Here is a 16,446-nt window from a genome sequence, read left to right on the forward strand (position 1 = left end):
GCTTTTGCAAATATGTGGTGTCTTGATAAACTGAGCAGATATTTGAAGTTTACACAGTTACATTCTCGCCTGAAAATATGTTAAACGTTTATTTTGTGACCCAGAAAGAATAATAACAGTAACATTAAAACTAACTAGCTGCCGCCATTGTTGGAAACTGAGCTGAGCTGCGCTATGAATTCTGGGACAGTTTCTTCTTCTTCGGGGTTTAACGGCAGCTGGCATCCTTGTACATGCAGTGCTGCCATCTTCTGTTTCAGTCCGTTATTACACTCTTAAATCCTACTACTTATTCCTGCATCTTTTGGGATCTTACAAAGCTTCAAACGACGCGTCGACTATTAAATTAGTCGTCGACGATTTTGATAGTCGACGTAATCGTGACTAGTCGACTAATCGTGGCAGCCCTAGACTCCAGTCACCCCAGCCACAAACTGTTCAGACTACTTCCATCAGGAAGGAGGTTCTGCAGCATCCGGTCCCGTACCAGCAGACTGAGAGACAGCTTTTTCCATCAGGCCATCAGACTGCTGAACACGTCATAGACACCTCACCCTCACTACTGGAACTTCAACATTATGCACTCCATACTGTACATAATTCTCTACAGTATTGATTAGAGTTCAGGTTCACTTGTTCTACAGCTGAACTGCTGTATGAAAAACATTCTCACAACATTTAGCCCTGTCAAAGCGCTTTCAAGGAAGTGGGTGTTAAAGTCTACAGTCAATATTTTTTAATCACATCACCTTCGGTTAACATCAAGGTCCAAACAATCAAGAACCTGAATATCAGATTAGACTTAGAAACCAAGATAAAAGTGTGGAGAAGGAAAGAAATCATCCAAAGCATTATCTATCAAACATGGTTCAGTTTTTTGGCATTTTATGGCTGCCAGTGGAATCTGGCCATTAGTGTTTATTGATGACGTGACTGTCGATAGAAGTAGCAGGACGAATTCTGAAGTGTATAGGACTATACTCTCTGCTCAGATTCAGACAAATACTGTGAAACTGATTGGACAGTGTTCATAGTGCACATGAATGATGACCCAAAGCATACTGCAAGAGTGACCCAAGAGTTTCTTGAGGCAAAGAAATTGGATATTCTTCCATTGCCAAGTCAGCGACCTAATCTCAAACCAACAGGTGATTTTTAGTTTCTGAAGACCAAACTGAAGGTGGCTGGAGTAAAGGACTAACAGAATATCTAAATTGCATTGCATCTCAAATACAGAATATGTTGTTGTTCATGGGTTCTGGACTTCAGGCTGTCAATGACCGCATTTTTTTTTCTTTGTAGGGGAAAACTACAAAATTGCACTATTATCCAAAAACATATGGACGTAGGCGTTTGAAGGGATAGAATATAGACGTATTAGAATCGTTTCCACACACACACACACACACACATATATATATATATATATATATTTTTTGAAATGTTCTTTCAATTTTGTTTTCAATTCTTTTTGTAAAATCTGTAAATACATAAGCAAGATGGAGCATGAAATTCCCAGTATTTCATGCTAATGCTTGCGAAGTTTAACTTTTTTTTTAAGGCTCTTTGAACATGCTGCTGTGTCTTTACCCTCACCTCAGTCATTAGCTGGTAACCTTCAGTGTTTGGAACAGCTTTGTAGGTGAGAGGAAGGGCATAGAAATCTTCCTCTTTTTGAATGAACCTTTATTTCCTTTGTCTGATGTACACAATACATAAAATTCAGCTGTTACACAGAGATTTAGACTTATAGTACAGTCTTTATATTTGAATACAGTAAGTTCAGCAATCAGCAATGCCACATATATGTCACGATGGCTGTGGCTTTTCAGCTTCTCTCATTTCATGAGTGCAGCTTATGTTATTCAAACTCAAGTCTCCTTGCAGAAAAGTGAATTAATGAACACATCTACATTTAACAGCATAATGAAAGACTGCCTTATTATTTCCCAATGACCCTAATGAGTCAGTTAATATAAGGCATATTCTTCAATGTCTTGCTATTGGCCTTATATTCTCATTTGAGGAATATAAGAAATGTAACAGATATATCTCATATAGCTCTATCCTTTGATAAATGTGTATCACACTAGTTTATAATGTGCTGCCCCTTTATTCAAGAAAATAATGTAAACCTCATTAATTTCACTCTGTTGTTCAAATGTAGCCCTGTTTTCAGCTCAATTAAAGGCTGGTTTAGCTACTTCTGTAGTATTATTTATACTGGAGTTTTTCCAAGAGTTAGGACACATGTTGACACACTTTGCAGTTCCTTTTTGACCTAATAGACAATTTTTTGTCTTATTTTGTGACCACTACACTATTTCTTTATGGCTTTAATGAAGGAGTTATATGATTGCAAAATACTGTATATGGCATAGCTTACATTCTGTCCTATAAAAACATTTTTATGTAACAGCAGTCTTGTGCAAGATATAGAAAGTTGCACAAGTTTTCTCTCAAGTTTATTTCATACAATACAGGCTATGCTTTAGACTATTCTAATCAGAGTAATTAAAGGCATGAAGGAGTAGTACAGTAGGGGTAAAGTAGGATAAAAAATAGAAATTGCAAAACTGCTAAAAAATTATTGGGCTTTTAATTTTTCATCCTTCTTAGGTGTTGCTTTAATGCATCCAGAGATTATGTAAATAATGTAACAGCACAGAGAAGATTCGGGAAAGTACTGCAAAATGTAACAAAGAGAGTATACTGAGAGAACAGTGGGCAGGAGAAAGCTTGAAAGCACTGAAGAGTGATGCCCCTAAATGCAGAAAATGTTAGGCTGTTGAGCTGGCTGCAGGAGAGAGACAGAGATCTGAAGATGTTCCTCGTACTAATAGAGAACAAATGGTAAGGAGGGGAAGTAAACATGTGGAGTATTCTTCAGTTTTTCTTTGAAGTAAAGGATATGTTTGTATTGAATGAACAATAATAGCTCTGATATGTACGGCTAGATAAATATTTTGTTTCTAAAAATGTTTTTTGTTTGAGATATTCTATTGCCACTGGAACAATTTTGTGAATTCTGTGAATTTATGCTCAATAACGTGAAATGACAAGGCAGAATCACTCATTTACCAAAGTATCAAACCTTTTTGGCAGATATGTGTTGAATGATGTTAGCAAAAAACAGCTTTGAACAAGACTAATATTTAATGAAGTGTAAAGGGTTGAATATGGAAACAGATAGCAAAAAGAATGCATCTAAAATAGATAAGAAATACCTTTTAGCTAGCTTAGGTGTAGCTAAATAAGTGTAAGAGTTATTGCAGTCTGAAGGCATATGTAAGCATGAAATGTAGTAAAATAATTTAGAAGATGAAGTCATTTCCCAAACCTACAGTGCTGCCATGAGAAGACTGCCATTAAGATTCTTGAAATAGGAAAAATGTAAAACCACCTTGATTTTTCCTATTGTTGAGTATATGAACAAATGGAGTAACACGAGGGGGAAGGTCATTGGTCAGGGGAACATGTGAGAATCTATTGCAGGAAAACCATTGCATAAACACTCAATCGATGAGGCATTTATGTTGGAGTAGTTAGACAAAAGCCACTTTGAGTAAAAAGGACATAAGGGTTTCATTTCAGTTTGGCAAACTTCTTTTAAAGGTCTCTGTGCACAATTATTAAACGTTTCTCTGGTCTGATAACAAACACAGAATTCACAGAGGTCCTTGAAAATAATCTGCTCTGAAGTGAATGACCCTGACATATTAATAAGAGTTTACATTTCGCTGTGACCATGCGTCAGAGACAGTGATGGGGGTGCGGCTTTCTATGCAAGTGTCTAGGTCAAGCCACCTAAATATGCTGCGTTAGGACATTTTTTATCCCAATCTGATTTACATTTGCAAAAATTTCACTTTGGTCTTGTGGGTTGTTGATCAACTTAACTAGAAATCCTAGAAAAAATCACTATCCATCCTGTCAGTGTGACTGCATTTGATGTAGTCTTTTTAGATGTCGTTAGATTGTACTGCACAGCATCCCTGCGACAAGCTCCAAGCTTGCTTGCACTGCGTGCCCCACTTCTAGGACAGACTGGCAAGGAAATTTTCAAGTCTTGACCAGTAAACAAGGACTCAGTGGATACGGGGATTTTTAAATTATTCACTCAATGGTGTCAGTCACCTACACTAATCAGTACAAAGGGACACATCATTCTGTTTAATCAGGAGTGAGCTATTATAAAATTATGATCTCTCCCTGGGACTCATCCACTTACCATCAGTGGCAGGTGAAATGTAACGTGCTCAATTTTCACCATTTTCTGAAACTCTTTTAGGCCCAAAAATTGAAATGATAATCATCTTTTAATCTCTGATTCCTGCTGGTCTTCTTTGCTGGTAGATAGTATGACTTCACTAACTCTCTTGCCATTAATGGAGTTGTTTGAGTTAGTGAAATAGCATTACCACCTCCTGCGTGTGTCTCTCTAAGCATTTATGTGCAAGTGTGTGCATGCTTGTTGGCAAGGATGTCTTTGGTGTTTTTATCTAATCATCATTAAGCACTGAGCTACATGAGGTGGAACTGAATTGTGGTTTGGTGAAGTGAAACAGGGCTAATAGGACAACATACTGTAGAATGGGATTTTAAATTTCTGGGGACGTACAAGTTCGCTGTCACTTAGCATGTTTGGGATGTTTTGTTTAATAGAAAAACAATATGTAACTATGAGAGGAAGATTTTAGTTTTTTTCAAGGTAAATAGTGAGCGTCAATATAAAAGTCATATCCATCAAAGCATCACGAAACTGGTGAAAGCTGTGGCAGAAGTGAATGGCCTAACTCAATGTAACAAAGACAGTAAACAGAAAGATTTGGCCTGGCTGTACGACTCTACAGTGTTTAACAACAGGGCTGAGCCAATGAACATCCAAAACTCCATGTTGTGAATGTTTGGCCAGGTGGTAGACTGTGGTGTGTGTCAGCAGGGAGGAGACATTAAGCTTTACAGACAAGACACCATGCAGATTTCCACTTAGATGGCTCGATGTCCCTCTCTCATGTTAGACAGCAGGGTGTTGGAGAAAATGCGAAAAACAAGAATCATCAGAACAAATGATAAGAGAGGATAGAGAGAAGACATGACAAGCTGAGAACAGAGAAGCAAAAGAGAGCAAAAGAAAGCAGATGACAGAGGAAAAACATGTTACAATACAGTTACAAAAGCATCTTACAGGAAGAGAGGAGTTACAGAGCCCGACCACTGATCTAGAATGATGATGCCCTATTTGTCAGGGATCTAACAGCCACCTCATCTTCTATACCATGAATAGCATTCGTACATCATTTGAACTGAAAGAGTCCATTTTTCTGGTGATTTAAGGGCGTTTTTCTCAAGTTTTTACACTTTTAACTGACAATGATTTTGGGGTATCAGTCAGAACTGGACTCAGAGTACCTCTTCTTACTTTTTTTGACAAGCGTTTTTAATTTTGTGTCCCTTTAAATAGAGTTGGCTCCAGCGTCCAGTTCAGTTGTGATGACAGCTACGTACTACAGGGATCCAAAAGTATCACCTGTCAACGAGTCACTGACACACTGGCAGCCTGGAGTGACCACAGACCCATCTGCAGAAGTAAGTCCCACCTGCCATTCAACTCAAACCAAATCATGTAGCTATTCAAACAAATAGCTTATATAATCATAGTAGCTCTTATCATCATCATTATAATAACAGCTCATATGGTATATGTTTTACAAAGTGAATCTGTTAAATAAGATAATGGTTATGCGTTGCCATTTGATCATTATTGTTTAATTAGTAATTTAGATTAATAAAAGATTTTTAGCAACCCTTAAACCCTTTTTAAGCATAATTTGTTAACAGTTACTACCTCGTTTAAACAACAGTATGTCAATGAATGCATTAAGAAATGTCTTCAGATTTGTCACAAATATTTAGATCGGATTAGATTTCCTATGGTCAAAATATTGATATCATTAAAAAACAGTTTTTCACCAATATTCATACCAGTTTTTAAGCAAGTGTCTAATGGGATAAAATGATCAAAATGAACCATATGTACCATTCAAAAAGTGAGCACCTAAATGGAGGCTGAACACTGTGTGACGACAAATAAAAGAGATGTTTCGCTTCTCATTTCCACAGTGATCGTTTCACTTGTGAATATAGCTGTAATCATATCATCTTGTCTATGGTAATTTTGAAAAGTGTGGCTGTTTTTACTTTAAAATAAGCTTAAATATACCTGGAATAAAACAGCAACATAACTTGTTAAAAGAGGCTTACACTATCATTTTACTTTAATCAGTTAATATCAACAATACACTTTATACAGATAGAGGATACATAATTATTTTTCAAATTAATAAATGAAAGTGAATGAAGCAACAAGATTAAAAAGGTAAATAACAGCCAAGTTTCCCAAGTTTTGCATTTTCTTAGAGGGTTAAAGTCAGGAAGCTCTAATGCTGACTAATGTGTTCAAAAATCACATGGTAGTTAATATTAACCTTGGACCTGAGTATGATGTAAAGAGCTGGAGGTGCAGGGGAAGTGTGAACCTGATTACCTCAGATTCAGTGATATGTTCAATGACACTTTTGTGTGCACTTTGGGTGAACTAGAGGTTAAGTTTTACCAACTATTATCGCCCCAGAGGTCTGCATTCAAAAATATGACCTGTCTTTAATCAGCAGCACCACCACTGTAGGCACTGTAGCAATGAAACTAGGATTACATTTTCATCATTAGCAAAAGCAGAAGTCAGTAATCCTAATGTGTTTTTAATAGTTTTTGGATAACAGTGGAATCGCACGGGAATTGCATGGCGGTGATGTGTTAGCATTATTAGGATAAGGCCACACAGGCACAGCTATGGTCACACTAATTATTTGTTCCTCGGAGTGTCAGATTGTTGATGAAAATGAGGAGATCTTTAAGCAGATCTTTTATAATACTCCTCTAAAGCCATGCAATAGTTAATCCTGGTCCCATACCTCTGAATCTGTCTCCAGATCTCTAATTTTGTCAGCAATTAAAATGGTATGGTGTTGCACTGATTGCTGTTTCTGTTAGTCAATATTAACTTTGCATGTAGGATTAGGCATAGGCACTTCATCTTGTTTGTGTGTGTCAGAGCCATAAAAATGGTGCCAGGAATTGTAAGTCAGGTTAACAAAATAACACCTCTTAAACCAGCTTAGCATGAAAAAAATGAGTTGTTCCTAGCAATCACTACCAGAGCTTCCATAATGACTGACATTGGCAGCTGAGCGATAATCCAGTGTATTCCCTATTTGTAATAATATCTTACATAAAGATATTGTCTCATGATTTTCACAAGCTTTGAATAGTTATGTTGTTTTGGGGTATTTGCAGATGCTAAATCTATATTATTATGGACATATCATAAATAATGTTAGCTCGGATTATGTTTTATTATTTGTTAATGTGTAAAAATTATGATTCACTTTCTGACTGAGTGACTAAATAAATAAATGTATGAGTGGCGGCGCAATGATGCAGGGGATCTTGCTGCCCGCATGTTTACCGACAGTATCCTGTTGGGCTTATTATTTTACAATAAAAAGGGAGACAGTTAACATAGACACCCAAGTGTGTGCGCAAATACACTTACAAACACACTTGCACTTGCAGCTAGTGTCCAGTGGACAATGTCACACAGCTCATAGTTGCTGCAATATTTGCCTTGAGCTGTGTGTGTGTTTGATGGGCAGACAGTCCCAGCGCTCAGACACAGACTGTAGGGTCCCTGTCACATTGTGTTAAAGTTTAGATGTGTGGGGTTATGTGCACATGTGTGAATGTGTAATTTGTGACTACATGTCTGTCTGTGGCTGCAGGAACCTGCCTGGAATCATGATACTGGCTATTTCTGATGGTTAGAAACAGTAGGGGTTTCTTGAAAAGCTTATCTGGAATATTCTTTTTACTATTTATATTTACATAAATACTATGTATAACTTATTTTACAAGATTTTTAATTCATACTCGAACAATATGAAAATGTTCAAATATGAACGAATGAACAATAAATCATCAATTAGGGGGGAAAAACACATTAAAGTATTCTTAATAAGAGAATTTGACATCATTTTTCATTATGTAAAACAAATAAATTAACATGAGACTCAAAAAATGTTTTATAAATAGCTCAGTGACTACATGGGTGAAGCATTTGTTCATGCTGAAGTCTCTAAACATTACTCAGAACATCACCAATATAACCTCCAAGTGATATAACAAAATAAATAATAAAAACACAGTTATAGAAAATATGAATTCAAATGCTTAGGACACTCTGAGCTTAGTGTGTTCTTGTTGTAAACCGCATTGCACAGTACAGTATACTACTGACAAACACACATTTACTCTAGTACAGCCATTCCCAAACTGTGCACAATTTTAAATTTTGATATTTTCTGCAGGGTTTTCAAAACTTTGATTAACTCTAATTACCATGATAATATATTTACTTCATTTCATTTTAATAGAATTTTCTGATGATTTGGCAGTTAGGTCAATTTTCAACCTTATAGCAAATGCTCCAATTTAACTCCTTTCCAACAAAGATGACTTACAATAGACACTTAAAAAAGGCTTTCACAGAACTATACAAACCTATGAAAAAGCACCCTTACAGCCATATGCTGCGAACAAAATTCCCCTGATTAGTTCGTCATCAGCAAGTATGACAACCTCTACAAAAGCAAATGCTTTAGCAGTTTGCTGGTGATGATTTGGGCTTGTTATGTAGCTATTAGACATGGGCACCATGCAGTCAGTTTAGTGGACCATAAACTATGTATACAAATGTATTCTAACCAAATGTGAGGCCATATGTCTCATTGCTAGAGTTTGGCTGAACCTAGGTGATACAAATGGACAATGATCCTAAGCACAGAAGCAAAACTACAACAGAAAGAAAATAAATCATGGTGTCACAATAGTCCAGTCAAACTGTGGACCTCAGCCTGAAATGCTGTGGCAGAACTTTCAGAGAACTGTGCATAAAAGGAAGCCAATAAAGTGAAGCAACACTGTGGGTCAAAACTCTTCTACAACAATGTGAGAGACTGATAAAATCGTACAGAAAACAATTACATCACATTTTGCTGATAAAGGTTGTTCTAGAAGCTACTGAATCATGAGATATACTCAGATTTTTTTAGGATTGCCTTTGAGACAACCAAACCCTGCTACTTTTTTAATTATGGCTTTTTAAATTTTGTTTCCAAAATAAATGTAAACATTTAACCTTTGACATCTAACTATAAAATTCACATTTTTAAATATTGTTTAGATATTATAGAAAACCATCAACAGCTTACCTATAGTACCTGCATAGCTCACCAGGGGGCAGTGGCTGACACTTTGAGGATCACTACTGTTGTCTCAGTTTTTTCTTTTTTGTTGTTGTTGTCACAGAATCTCTTTTAAAATTATCCTCAAGGCATTCTTAGTAGTTCATTTCAGTTGAATTGTGGAGTGACATTGACTGTGAATGTTGGTTTTACTCAATATGCATTATATTTATTATTCATTTAGTGAAGCTGTAAATGGGGCAGTTTCGTAAAAGACTTTTGCAGTAATGTCAAAATATGGAACAACCTTCTTTCTTACTTTTGATTAAATATAGAGTACTTTATAAGGAAAATCTCAACTGAAGAACAGAAATTTCACAACAATACAAGACTGCATGAACTGGCACCAGATAGAAGCTGTGAATCCAGACTTTATTTTAAACACAAATATTTGTTATTACAGGGGTATATCAATACAAATGAACAGATGAAAGCAGGAAGGACAAAGTGAGATAAGAAGAAGAAATCGAGATCTGTAGTCTGTTACAAGCAAGTAGAGGTTAAGAATGTCTGTACTATAATTCCTGTGCATTGTATTATTTTGTGTGATCACTCTCTTGGGGTTCAAACCCATGAGCCTTTCTCATTCTCTACTGAGACTTAACTGTTAATTAGAACCTGGTCTCTGAGATGAATCGCCATGAATGTGTTTCTGTGTGAGTGTGTAGCTGTGTGTATCACTGTGTGGTTCAGCTCTCTTTTCTAATTAACAGGCAGATCAGTCATCTGAGGTCCTCCTCTCTCTCCCTTTCTCTCCTTGTATTTTCCACGTCTCTCTCTCTCGTTCCGCTTGCCCTTCCTCCTTTCCTTTCTTACATTTTTTTCACCCTCTACTCTTTTTCTATCTTTTTCTGACATCTGTCTCTGATGTCTCTCAACTTATCTGTATTTAAAACCTCCTTAAACTGCTTATGCTCCTGTGACACAGGCTTTCTTTCCCTCTAATATGATTTAAGTTATTTTTGCCATTTTAGTATAACTACAAGGAGTTGCAAGGTACGTTGGTCACCTGCTCCATAGCAAACTGTCCTAATAGTTTCTATATTCTACATCGCTAGTATATTATAAAGGAACACCCAAATTTAGACTAAGATGATTCCTTGACCTCTCTTCTTGCAGATACAGGGTGTTTATGTATATTTTGTGTGTGTGTGTGTGTGTGTGTGTGTGTGTGTGTGTGTGTGTGTGTGTGTGTGTCTTTCTCATCCAAAAATGAATTTCTTTGAGACATGAAAGGATGTCTCAAGGTTCAACATTTCATGTTGACTTTCTTTAAAATATTTACCACAGGTTGGCCTTTGGCATGACAAGCATGTTTAAGCAGCTGATGCATGCACTGTGAATGAAAAGATGTTATGATGTCTTTCAGACATACTCAAAAATATACCTGTTCCAATCTGTATCCTAGTTTCTTTACATTTTAAAGAAGTGAGATCTTTAAGACATAAAGACTCCTCTTTCAGGGCTTTGTAGTGAGGAGAAGGATACTAAATTCAAATCTAGATTTAATGGGGAGCCAAGGAAAAAAAACTAATACAGAAGAATAATCTCTAGTTCTGCTCCCATTAAGACTTTTGCAGTCATGTCTTGGATCAAATTAAAGCTTTTCTAGGACCTATTAGGACAACTGGAAGATACGGAATTGCAGAAGTCCCAAACAGAAGACATAAATGCATTACATACTTGTTCAACATCCCTTTGAGACAGGATGTTCCTACTTTTGTCTTTAATCTGCCCATAAAAATCTTTGAGGTTTGTTTAATATTTCAAATTAATCCACACTGTAGCACTGGAGGCCAAGGTGGTACTAAAAGTTGGTACAATGGGAATTTGGACCATTAAAAAGGAAATATGTTAAGTAATTGGAGAATTAGGAAAATAACTATATTATTTCTGTGGGCATTTGCTGTTTGTGAAAAGTGCTATATAAAGGGAAGAAATTTGGATTGATTTGGTTATAAATTACTATTATTAATTAAAATTATATTCACACAAATCCACACACATAGGCCTAAAGTCAGTGTAAACATAGTAAATATTATATGCTTACATTCTGTTTTTCAACATTTTGATCTCTGACACTACCTCACCCTGTTTTCATTTTGTCCTATTTCTAAAGTAAAAGGTGAATCTGCAAGCGCAGTTTTGACCAGATTATAAATCTTTTTTTAAAAGCCCTTTGTTGCTCCTTCTTTCTTTTGCTCTCTTCCTTTGTAGCTCGTACCTGTGGCAGTAACCTAAGAGGACCCAGAGGGGTCATAACTTCTCCCAACTACCCTGTTCAATATGAGAACAATGCCCACTGTGTGTGGGTCATCACTGCAATGGACGCTGAGAAGGTGAGCTTTTTCATTGTTTAATTTTACTAAGAGTTTTTATTTAAAAAAAAAACAACATCAAAAAACTAAAACCCTGTAATCTGACAGGTGGAAAATACACATTTTATACCTGCAATATGCTTTCATCACGTTGTGTTGTGATCTTAAAAGAAGAGTACTGAGTTCCATTCAACTGAAATACAGGGAGTGCAGAATTATTAGGCAAGTTGTATTTTTGAGGAATAATTTTATTATTGAACAACAACCATGTTCTCAATGAACCCAAAAAACTCATTAATATCAAAGCTGAATGTTTTTGGAAGTAATTTTTAGTTTGTTTTTAGTTTTAGCTATTTTAGGGGGATATCTGTGTGTGCAGGTGACTATTACTGTGCATAATTATTAGGCAACTTAACAAAAAACAAATATATACCCATTTCAATTATTTATTTTACCAGTGAAACCAATATAACATCTCCACATTCACAAATATACATTTCTGACATTCAAAAACAAAACAAAAACAAATCAGCGACCAATATAGCCACCTTTCTTTGCAAGGACACTCAAAAGCCTGCCATCCATGGATTCTGTCAGTGTTTTGATCTGTTCACCATCAACATTGCATGCAGCAGCAACCACAGCCTCCCAGACACTGTTCAGAGAGGTGTACTGTTTTCCCTCCTTGTAAATCTCACATTTGATGATGGACCACAGGTTCTCAATGGGGTTCAGATCAGGTGAACAAGGAGGCCATGTCATTAGTTTTTCTTCTTTTATACCCTTTCTTGCCAGCCACGCTGTGGAGTACTTGGACGCGTGTGATGGAGCATTGTCCTGCATGAAAATCATGTTTTTCTTGAAGGATGCAGACTTCTTCCTGTACCACTGCTTGAAGAAGGTGTCTTCCAGAAACTGGCAGTAGGACTGGGAGTTGAGCTTGACTCCATCCTCAACCCGAAAAAGGCCCCACAAGCTCATCTTTGATGATACCAGCCCAAACCAGTACTCCACCTCCACCTTGCTGGCGTCTGAGTCGGACTGGAGCTCTCTGCCCTTTACCAATCCAGCCACGGGCCCATCCATCTGGCCCATCAAGACTCACTCTCATTTCATCAGTCCATAAAACCTTAGAAAAATCAGTCTTGAGATATTTCTTGGCCCAGTCTTGACGTTTCAGCTTGTGTGTCTTGTTCAGTGGTGGTCGTCTTTCAGCCTTTCTTACCTTGGCCATGTCTCTGAGTATTGCACACCTTGTGCTTTTGGGCACTCCAGTGATGTTGCAGCTCTGAAATATGGCCAAACTGGTGGCAAGTGGCATCTTGGCAGCTGCACGCTTGACTTTTCTCAGTTCATGGGCAGTTATTTTGCGCCTTGGTTTTTCCACACGCTTCTTGCGACCCTGTTGACTATTTTGAATGAAACGCTTGATTGTTCGGGTGATCACGCTTCAGAAGCTTTGCAATTTTAAGACTGCTGCATCCTCTGCAAGATAGCTCACTATTTTTGACTTTTCTGAGCCTGTCAAGTCCTTCTTTTGACCCATTTTGCCAAAGGAAAGGAAGTTGCCTAATAATTATGCACACCTGATATAGGGTGTTGATGTCATTAGACCACACCCCTTCTCATTACAGAGATGCACATCACCTAATATGCTTAATTGGTAGTAGGCTTTCGAGCCTATACAGCTTGGAGTAAGACAACATGCATGAAGAGGATGATGTGGACAAAATACTCATTTGCCTAATAATTCTGCACTCCCTGTAGTAGTTTAAATATTTATTCTTTTTCAAGTATGACACTTCTTGTAAAATATAACTCTTTTACTTAAACAGTGTAAATTGATAAACATGGAAAAATTAAAGATGTCCAGATGAACAGATTCAACTTTTGGAGATAAAGAATGAAACGAAATTAACAGGATTTCCTGCTATAACAAAAATAGCATCTCTCATATAATGCTTCCTACCTGTTTAAAGTGGTAGCCTTGTTGTTGCTGAATGTTTGCTGGTAAGCTTTACAATGATGTGGTAAGCATAGAGTCATCATCTTTGCAGCATTGCATAAATTGGGGCTCTGTTTTCTTTCTTACAGGGAAGGATAACATTTGAATAGAGAAACAGAGGCTTAGATCTTTATGGCTGATTACAGCGACTTAATCTCCTGAACTGTCATACACTTAGCAGTGGGTGTGGAAACTTGTGGTCATGGTTGTCACACAGATTAAGAAAGTAGTGTATTAATATCTTTCACTTATTAGCATGCACATCGGTGTATTTTGCAGATCCTCATGTCACAACAGACCGTCACCACACCTATTTTATTTTTGGTAACATAACGAATAAGATATAACAGTTTTTTTGTTTGTTTGTTTGTTTGTTTGTTTTTTTTAATGAATTAAATTACTCTAAAACAATGAGAAGTTAAAAAAAATAGAAGAATTAAATTGTTTCGTTGTGTGTGTCACTCATATTTGTGGAAAAGTACTTGGAGAAAAGAGATGCATTTTCAAGACCAAGAAAAAACAGCAGTGCGCCATGTGCCTGGCTGACCACAGCAACCCACAGAGAAAATATGCACTTTCTGTTTCATGTATGCCAAAAAACCCGCACAAACCTGAAAACCTTTACCGTTACTTTGTAAGATAGAATCTATGATCATGGAGTTGTCAAGTTTTGGTTGACCATCCTTATGGTATTCTTCCATTTCATCCTGGGCTTGTTTAAAATATTAGACTGAAAGTATTCAGAACACTGCTGCCTGTACTATAGCAAATGCTATAGTAGATGGACAATTACTTTGTTTGTTAGAGACTAAAAAGGGGTATAGTGGTTTGTCAGTGGTTAAAATATTTTCTTTTCACAAAAGAATGAAGCTTTCCTATTGATTCTTCGTGCAGTGTGGTGACTAATAATTTAAACTGGTACAGAGTCTGCACCCACTGTGTAAACAGTGTCATGGCGACATTGGCTTCTGTGATAGCAAGTTTGGAAGAGGAAAATCAATCCTCTTCTGCAGTGTTTAGATACACTTCGGTTACATTTTATTAATATAATTAATAAATTATTAATATAAACGGTGCAAAGTGTTTTTAAAGTCCCAATTCACATAAATCTGTCATGAGACTTTGTAGTTCTGCAGCAGTGCAGGAAACTGCAAACATGACCCTGTTAAAGCTTAACTGCATTAGGTTAAATTGTTTGTGTGTGTGCTCAGGTGGCGGAATGGGGAATATGTCGATGGACCGAATGGGCTCCAGCTTTGACCGTTTGGGAATGTCAGGAATGGACATGAACCGTGGCTTTGGTGGCTATGGCGGCGGGGGGCCGGGCCACATGGGTGGAGGCATGTCGGACAGAGGGTCAGGGTCCAAAGCAGGTTGCCAGATATTTGTGCGCAATGTAAGCAGAAATAAAAACACATTCATTTATTCGGATTTGCAGAGCTGTTACATCTGTGGACATCCTTATCTTCCCATACAGTTAGTCTTGATAGTGATCGTAGTCATAGTGCTTGCACTATAGTATGCTGCCACTCAAAGTTTAAAATGTTAAAGGGGCATTCGAAGGTCCAGGTTTAGCAAACACCACTTGTGTTACAATTTCTCATGCCAAAACTGATCAATTTTTCTGCAAGCCAAGGTAGTAGTGCACACTGCTGTATGCAGACAATAAGAATAAAAAATGGCTTGCTTTTTTACTCATCATTCCTCTTTTGTTTAGATATGTTCTTAAGACATTTGTGTATCTAAATTTACTGCTTCTTTAATCAGTCCGCTGTGCTAACATGATCAGTTAAACTTTAACGTGATAAACGTTCATTAGACGTCATTAAATATATTGTTGCTGGGCCTTTGTGCGCTTGTGCAGCTATCCAATAAAAGTTATTAATAATATGTGGTGTGCTTCCATGAGTCATTAATTTTTGCTTGGAGGATTTATGATCAGTTCAATGTCATCTTTGACATGTTTGATTCCTGTACAAAGGTCCAGCTGTAAATGTATTAATGCTGACAAATGTAATGACTAAGTATATTTTTGTGTTTTATAGCTGTCCTATGATTTGACATGGCAAAAACTGAAAGACAAGTTCAGTCACTGTGGTAAGTGTTTCGCTTATTATAGACCACTGAATTAAATATTCTTTGTTTAATTCACGAACCACTGGAGCGCTTTTGGCATTTTACCACGATTGATCGCTGAAAACAAAGGGCGAAATTTAAGATTTGATCAGCACTTTGTTAAAGATTCTGCTTTCACATTCGGCCATTGCTCATTCTTTTCTGCTACAGGTCAGGTAATGTTTGCAGAAATCAAGATGGAGAATGGAAAGTCGAAGGATGCGGAACGGTGAGATTCGACTCTCCAGAGAGTGCCGAGAAGGCCTGCAGGATGATGAATGGAACCAAGATAAATGGCCGAGAGGTGGACGTCCGTATTGATCGAAACGCCTAGATCCTTTGTAGAAGTGAAGCTAACACGTACACATTCAGTCCCCTTGCCAATGATCTTTTGTTTTGTTTTAAAAACATAATTACTTCATATCGTCACGTGTTCACTGTTTCTTTCTTTCGTCCTTTTTTTGTTTGTTAATGTAAACTACATAGCTATTTTCTTTGTTTTATAAACCCTTTTTAATTTGTGAGACAGTTTATTTGACCAAATAAAGTTTGTAATTTTTAAACTTGGTGGTTGTAAATTCTCCTGAGATCAAAGTCTCAAAGTTGTTCTTCATTGTGTAAACTGCTGCTGTAGTGCTGCCCCCAC

The 16,446-nt window shown here is 37.0% G+C and overlaps 1 pseudogene; it reads left to right on the plus strand.

Moving 5' to 3' along the window:
• Window positions 1-475: 475 nt before the first annotated feature.
• On the plus strand, window positions 476-16,366 carry LOC120438234 (annotated as a pseudogene).
• Window positions 16,367-16,446: the final 80 nt, after the last annotated feature.

The sequence above is a fragment of the Oreochromis aureus genome, linkage group 1 (assembly GCF_013358895.1).
Source record: "Oreochromis aureus strain Israel breed Guangdong linkage group 1, ZZ_aureus, whole genome shotgun sequence".
Lineage (NCBI taxonomy): Eukaryota > Metazoa > Chordata > Actinopteri > Cichliformes > Cichlidae > Oreochromis > Oreochromis aureus.